Below are 6,000 nucleotides of genomic sequence, written 5' to 3' on the forward strand. Positions count from 1 at the left end.
ATTTTAAAGTATGGCTTTAGGGCAGCCCTGGTGGCTTAGTGGTTTAGTGCCGCCTTCAGCCCAGGGTGTGATCCTGGAGACCCAGGATCGAGTCCCACGTCGGGCTCCCTGCATGGAGCCTGCTTCTCCCTCTGCCTGTGTCTGTGCCTCTCTCTCTCTCTCTCTCTCTCTCTCTCATGAATAAATAAATAAAATCTTTAAAAAAATAAGTAAAGTATGGCTTTGGTTTCATCCTGCAAGTTTTGCTATGTTGTATTTCTACTTCCATTTAGTTTTAAATATCTTCGTATTTTCCTTAAGATATCTGGATTGACCTATGCATTATTAAAAAGTGTTTTGCTTAACTTCCAAACATTGGAGATTTTCTAGTTATGTTTTGAAACTAATGTTTAGACTGATTCCCCTGTGGTCAAAGACCATGCTCTATTTTATTTCAGTCCTTTGAAGTTAGTGTACATGTGTGGAGCTGCTCAATAGATGACCATATGGCCCATGTTTTTTTTTTTTTAAAGATTTTATTTATTTATTCATGAAAGACACACAGAGAGAGAGAGGCAGAGACACAGGCAGAGGGAGAAGCAGGCTCCATGCAGGAAGCCAGTTGTGGGATTCGATCCTGGAACTCCAGGATCACGCCCTGGGCTGAAGGCAGGCGCTAAACCACTGAGCCACCCAGGAATCCCCTGGCCCGTTTTGATTAATGTTTCATACGCAGTTCAAAACATTGTATTTTATGGTTTCTTAAATATTCTATATCCTTTCTGATTATTTATTATCTTATTTTATGTTGCTAATAGATGTATGTTTTAAAATCTCTTCATGGGCAGCCCTGGTGGCTCAGCGGTTTAGCGCCGCCTTCAGCCCAGGGCCTGATCCTGGAGACCCAGGATCAAGTCCCATGTCGGGCTCACTGCATGGAGCCTGCTTCTCCCTCTACCTGGGTCTCTGCCTCTCTCTCTCTCAGGAATAAATAAAATACTTTAAAAAAAATAAAATCTCCTCATTATTTTTGTAGATTCATCTACTTCTTTCTTTAGTCCTGGCATAAAAACAACTCTTTCTATAAATCTAATGGTGAATGTGGGGCGGTGGTGGAGAGTAATATAGGGTTAAGGATAAAGAGAGTAGAAAGATACTAGGGCATCACTACATGCTGATGGGAATAATCTAGTGGAGAGGGGGAAATTGATGCTACAGAGGAGAGGGGAGAAACTGAATAATCCAAGCCTTTGGTATCAACAAGATGGGATTTAGGAAGAACTGGACCTTAGAACAGTGGAAGGTCTTCCTCTTCCACAGCAGTAGTGAAGGAGGAGAAGGAGATGCAAACACAAGTAAACTTGTAAGATAAGCTATAGCAAGATGAGTGGATTTCTGTCTGAACCAAAGCCTTTACCTTTGAACCCAGCATTTCCTGGGAATTATCCTTAGAATATCATCTTAACAGTTACACTAATTACTATTCAAGACTATTCATATGAATTGTTTATGTTAGCAATAAAATGAAATAAACTGAACATCTATAGTAGGGTATAATTCTAAAGGCATATAATGGAATACTTGGAAGCATTTCAAAATAACAATGTAGATATTAATTTCTAGACATAAAAAATGGCCACTATGTGTTGTTAAGTGAAGGAAATACAATAAGATAATGGTATAAATAGAGATAGGAATTGAGATAAAGATTAAAGATATCAAAGTGTTGTCTGTAGTGGTTGTTCTGGTTATCTAACACTATATTACAAACCACTCCCAAAACATAGTGGTTTGAAACAACACTTATTTTGCTTATAAATCTGCAGTATGACCAGCATGTCCCTGCCCCACTTGGCATCAGCTTGGACTGGCATCTATTATGATTAAAATCACTCCTTCACATGACTGGTTCCTGGGCTGGAAAAACTCAAACAGCTGAGGACAAGAAGAGGTGGGACTCCTCAGACACCCCTTTCTGTCTCTATGTAGCCTTGCCATGTGATCTCTTGCAGCTGGACTGCCTACACAAAGCTCAGGCCTTCCAAGCATGCATCTGGAGGCAGGTTGCTCTGCCAAGTAGAGGCAGTGGGTGGTCAGTAAGGGCTTCTCAGAGAAGTGAATGCTGACTTGGGCTGAGCCATGATACAGTGGATCAAAAAGATGAAGAAAGAAAAGGCAATCCAGGCAGAGGGAACAGCATGTGTGAAGAGCTTAAGGCAGGAGAAATCCGATTATGTTCCTGAGATGCTGGGTGCATGTGGTAGAGGGAGAGAGAGAATACTGGGAGAATACTGGGAGAATACTGGGAGAATCAGAAGTAGGAGGAGAGGAAGTAGAGGACCATTTTGGGATTGAGTCAGAGGAGCAATAGGACCAGGTTTCTGTGGCAGAGAGGAGGGAGCCTGGAGACAGCAAAGGATGATCAGAAGTCCAGTGCTCTGCTCCAGGGCCTGGAGACCCGTCCAACCAGGAGTGGGAGCAGGGAGGGGGAAGATGAGACAAAGGTAAATTTATGAAATATTAAAGAGGCAGCATCAGTGTCGAGGAAGGAGCCAAGGACGCCCCCTGTCCAAGGTAGGTGTGGCTACATGGATGGCCCCATATGGTGCCATGGTTAAGGGCACAGCTCTGAAGCCAGACAGACTCCCTGGGTCCTTCACTCAACCACTGCTGAGCTGTGAGCCTCTGAGCAAATTCCCAACTTCTCCATACTTAGTAGGCCCATCCGTGAGATGAGGGAAGTGGTTGTACTAACCCATGTGGCTATCATGTGGCTGAAATAAGATAATACATGCAAAGACCTTAGAGCAGAGCCTGGCTGCTAGTTAGCCCTGTAGAGAGCTAGCCCTTGTCCTTATCATTATAGAAGCTCTGGCCCAGGAGAGCCCAGCCTGGAGTGGAAAGAAGAGTGGGAGGGACAGAAAGAAGAGGGAGCAGACACAGGGTCTTTGGACAGAGTAGGTGAGGGTTCCTTAAGGGACGTTGAGTGTGAGGACCCTGGGACAAGGTGACGCACCCACACCTGGCTGGAGGCAAAGGGCCAGGGCTGCTCTCGTCATTCCAGATTTTCACCTTTAAGGGTTTAATTGAAAAAGCAAAATGTCACCAGGGTGTGAGTGCGTTACATAGACAGGTGCAGAGCTGGCCTCCCGGGGAGAGGGAAGAGCTGAGAGGACAGCAACAAGGATGGGTAGCTGGGAGCCCAACAGGGGAGGGACGCACAAGGAAGGTGCCTTGCCCTGAGCTTAGGGGCTGAGGCAGAGGGGCACATTTCTCTGGGAGAAGAGGAGACTCCAGTGGGAGGCCAGGGAGCAAAACCCTGACAGGCCCCAGGCCCACCAACCTTATGCTTCAGAAAGGAGGGTCCATGAGAAGGTTACAGCAGGGTGGATGGGGTGACCAGGGCTTTGGGCACACTCTGCCCCAGGAGCGGAGGAGGGAAGGGAGGGCAAGGGAAGGAGAGAGACTGGGAGGAAGGGCCATTAAAGGGCCATGGTCATGCCTTAGCTCTGACTTGATGCAAAGTTTGGGGGGAGAGAATTTGGGCAGGATTTAGTGGGGCCCTGGGGCTGGGGGCAGATTGGGAGAACAAGGGAGAGGCTCGGGGATGGGGAATAGCTGAGACACCCTGACTCTGAAGCAACTACTGTCCCATCTGCTCTTGGCCCAAAACCAGGCACCCAGTGGGTGCTCACATAGGGCTTATTAGGCTGCCTGGTATGGTGGGGAAAGTGCTGGCTTGGAGTGCCCAGATTTACTTCTATCACTCATTCACTCAACAAATGGTTCTTAAGCCCTATGTGTGCCTAGACAGACCTTCTCTCGTGGGGAATTCAGCTTTAGGAAAACTGCAAATAAACTAGTCAATGTTAACCTTAAAAACAGATGCTACCAGTTATTTTGCCAGCAAAAGATGGATTTATTTGGGAATTAAAAAAAAAAGGAATTGCAATCCAGAACAACCAAGCTGCAGGAAACCATAGACAAGTCTGCAGAACATAGGAGAGCCATACTTTTTAAGGTGAAAAGGGGTAAGTTGGGACGGCTGTTATGAATTAACAGTAATTCATACTGTTCATGAGCCAACTGGGAGTTTGAAATGTGCTGGCTTTTCCTTGGTGGAGCTGTGACCCTGGGCAATGAGGAAAGCTTCTCTTCCTCCAGCTAGAATAGTAGAGGAGTGTCCTGTGCAAAGTCAAGTCTAGATAAGGTCAAGTCCATCTCTTCCTGTTGGGTCTGCAATTGACTGGTAGGGCAGTACAGCTCCCCCTGCTGAAACCTCCCAACTCCATTTAAGTGAGGCTTCCCATTACTAATGTTCACATTAATAAATAATTACAAACTGTGGTGAATACCATGAAGGAAACCGTGGGAGAGAGGAGGGGAAAACTTCTTAGCAGAATCAACAGACATGCAAAAGCCCTGGGGCAGAGAAGATAAGAGCCTTCCAGGAGCTGCTCCAGTGGGAGCAAGGGGAAGAGAGTAACTCTTGGAACGAAGGAACCTGAGGGGAAAGGTCTTTTTTTTTTTTTAAATAAATTTATTTTTTATTAGTGTTCAATTTGCCAACATATAGAATAACACCCAGTGCCCATCCCATCAAGTGCCCCCCTCAGTGCCCGTCACCCAGTCACCCCCACCCCCCGCCCACCTCCCCTTCCACCCCCCCCAAGTTCGTTTCCCAGAGTTAGGAGTCTCTCATGTTCTGTCTCCCTTTCTGATATTGAGGGGACAGGTCTTGAGGGCTGTGAAGGTCATTAGATGGTGACTTAGATTCTATGCCAAGAACAGAAGGAAGCCAGTGCTGGGTTTTGAGCAAGGGAGTAATGGGATCCACTAGAATTCCTTTAAGAGATGGCTCTGGCTGTTGTCTGCAGAATCAGTCTGAGGGCAAAAAACCAACTTCTTTTTGGAGTCAGAATCCACGGGACTTGGAGCAGATGTGGAAGTGAAGCAAGGTGGGGGGGTATTTATTTATTTATCTATCTATGTATCTATCTATCCATCTATCAAAGGGAAGGTTTAAAGAAGTTTCCAGATTCTGGTTTAAGCAGCTGGAGAGTGAGTCCCTGGGATTGTTCAGAGATACTGGGGAATACTGAAAGCCTCAGAGGTTTGGAGGAGAAAACCGTGAGCTCTGCCACCTTGGGCAAATTACGCTCCTCTGAGCGTCCCTGGGGATTTTCAAAGCCCTAGCTCAGAGACTCCTAAGCAGGTGTGAGAAATGCTATCAGTAGGGTCTTATCAATGGAAGCACTAATTAGAATTCCTCCAAGGGGGAAAAAAAATGAAGTTGTCCAAGGGGAGCGTGATGGGGGCTGGGGGCAGACGTAGAGCTAGCCTCCAGAAAGGGACCCTGAAGTCTGGAGCACAGTGGAGAGGGTCCCCGATGAGGTGTGCCGATGGCACAGGGGGAGGGGTCCCACGGCCCCCCCTTTATGCCCTGCCACCCACACATCCCCAGCTGCCGCCCCTTGCTCTGTGCTTCCCATTCAGCACCGCAGCTGGGCCACTTCGCTGGCCTTCAGTTTGACCCCAAGGGCAAAGAGGAATCAATTTGTGCAGAGAATTGGAATGAAAGTGATTTCAATTGACCTTTGAATGGGGTTTTAATTTGCTTTATTACAGCCAAAGGGGCCTCCTGAAGAGACCCTTGAGACTGCTTTTATCTACTCCTGCGTGCATTAGTGCAGCAGCCTGGGCCTCCATCTGGTTGGGGGGGCGGGAGGGAGGAAGTGGGGCGGAGGGGGAGACAAGGCTGGAGGGGCCCAGGAGCGAGTCCACCCACCCCAGCCCCCCAGGAATTGGTTTGCAGCCTCTTTAAGGTCCAAGGCAGAGTCCAGAGTGGAGGAAGAAGCAGGGGCTCCAGCCCCAGTTCTGCTGCTGATGGCCTTGAAACCTGGGCCAGCACCCCCTCCCCTAACCCGTGGGTCTGTCTCTTCCAAACAGTGGCAGCGAGGGGGCTCCTGGAGTCAATGGCCCCCTCGGTCCCATCCAGGCCTGATGTTCTGTGGTTTTAAG

Source organism: Canis lupus, chromosome 17, assembly GCF_003254725.2.
Source record: "Canis lupus dingo isolate Sandy chromosome 17, ASM325472v2, whole genome shotgun sequence".
Taxonomy (NCBI): domain Eukaryota; kingdom Metazoa; phylum Chordata; class Mammalia; order Carnivora; family Canidae; genus Canis; species Canis lupus.